The sequence below is a fragment of the Pinus tabuliformis genome, chromosome 8 (genome assembly GCF_031772625.1).
Source record: "Pinus tabuliformis cultivar Carrire ecotype Pingquan chromosome 8, CPIR1, whole genome shotgun sequence".
Classification (NCBI taxonomy): Eukaryota; Viridiplantae; Streptophyta; class Pinopsida; order Pinales; family Pinaceae; genus Pinus; species Pinus tabuliformis.
The window spans coordinates 925,960,236-925,962,533 of record NC_142294.1 but is presented as its reverse complement, the minus strand read 5'-3'; positions in this window follow the sequence as shown (position 1 = coordinate 925,962,533).

Here is a 2,298-nt window from a genome sequence, read left to right as displayed (position 1 = left end):
GGTTGAGTTACTAGTCCTAGAAGCCTTGTAATAGCTTGGGTTGAGTTACTAGTCCTGGAACATTGGTTAGAAAAGCACTATGGAAGCCCTTGGTGGGTTGAGTTACTAGTCCTAGAAACCCTGGTTGTAAAAATGTTCTTGAATCCCAGAATAATATGTAGGTTGAGTTACTAGTCCCGGAAGCCTTGGTTAGAAAAATGATCTGGAGCCTTGGAAGGCTTGGGTAGAGACCAATCTGATGGTGGTTTTGTGATGTCTAGCCATCATATGGAATCATTGTTTGATGGGTTGAGGTGGATGGCCTCTGGAAGCCCTGGATGGTTTTGGATTTATGTGTTCTATGAGATCCCACATTCATGCTTGGAATATGGCATGAGGGTGAAAGGCTGAAGAGAGATTTGGCTCAGCCATTCTATGGTCAGGTGGAATGTGGAAGTCCCATCCTAGGTTTGGTTTTTGCATCATTAATATGAGTTTATTTTTCCTTTTTATCTCGTGAATATTGTATTGATTGCGTAGTGGGGGGGTCACAGGGGGTTTGAGGGGGCGGGTAGCCCCCCTCTACGGGGTTTGGGGCATCGCCCTGGGAATTTTTTTTTTGGACCCTATATTAGGTTTTGTGGACCTACCTATGGTTTTGTGCATGGTTTTCGCACATGGTTTTGGATGCGATGGTTTTCGGTCCATGGTATTGGATGCTTCGACGTGTATAAATATGTATTGTAACATTGAAAGGAAAATAATGAAAAATCAAGTTGGTAGTCCCAGTTTTGGGATCTAGGGGAAAATATCTGTGTATATGTGTTTTATGTGTTATGCTCTCGCATTGTTTATTTTTTGTTCTTAGAATTCATATGTAGGTAATTTCTGTACATGGTTAAAACCTACAACATGCAACCTGTTACTTGCAAGTATTCTTGCTGAAGCCACTTGATCCAACCTTTCCTTGCTTCCTTCACTTTCCTTGTGTGCTTTCTCCTCTTGGTGCTCTTCTCCATTTTGAAGCCAATTACAAAACTCCACTGACAAAATGCCCCAAACTGATTCTTTGATGTATTTTTATTATTGATGCCTCTAATTTCTTCATTGTTCATTTATTTTCCTTCAATTTACTCTTCACATGCAACTTGTGACTTTTCACCTTCCTTTTCTCCTATTTTCCATTATTTTCATAAATAAATGCCAATAACTCTTTTTTCCTTTTCAAAGCCTTTGTCATTGCCTTTGCCAATTTCCCCTTAGACATAATAAAAAACAAGTGATTCCCACTAGGATACTTTTCCCAACATTCAACTTGGAATATGTGTCCCATGACCTTGGTCTTATTTTTCCTTTATTAACTTTATTACATGAACTTTTAACCTGGGGCTGTTATGCTTATGGTATCCAATGGGAACAGATATCACACTCAAATTTTATAAAGATGCATATTGGGCTATAAGTATTGATGAACAAGTTGTTGATTATACTATCATATTAGAATACATTCCAACAAAAGAAAGAATTGAAAATATATTTACTAAACTGTTACCAAGAGAAAGATTTGAGTATCGTAGACAGAAATTGGGAGTAATTTCTTCCTCATAGGAAGGGATGGCTCATTGAACTCAACTAAAGAGTATAAGGTATCCTTACATACTTCCAAAGGAGGAGAGTTTATTCACAAGGGTATCATGTCCATAGGAAGATATATGAATAGTTGTAGTAAGTAGTCAAGCGATCATCTTCAGTGGGTCCTTTTTCCATTGATATCAAAGGGTTGGAGAAAGCAGAAAATGAGGAGAAGAATCAAACTTTGGACCAACAGTTTGACAAGGGAGTTCAATCTATTTCCATCAATGACAAAAGGGGATTTTTATACATAGTGTTGTCATTGATGACAATAAGGGTCATTGATTTCAAAGGAAATTTCAAAAAACGTATGATGTCTTGGAGGAACAATGCCTTGAAAGATCACACCATGATGTCAAAGAAAGTTTGCATATTATTGAAGTTTTTTTGGTGTTATGATGATAAAATTAATATATAGATGGTATGGTTGGATAGTCCTCTTTGAGACCTTTCTAACAATATATTACACTTAGTCAAACTCCTATAGAATGAGAAGATAAGTCAATTCGAAAGTAACATGGAAAAAACACCAAATTTATTATTAAAAACACCAAATTTATTAATAGTTGTGCATCTTCATCGTGCATCCATGATTTTGTGAGAAATCAATAGTAGTTGGTGTTAGCACAGTTTTAGGCTAAGTCATGAGTAGGTTTTAAATTTTTTATTTTTTAGGATTAATTTTGT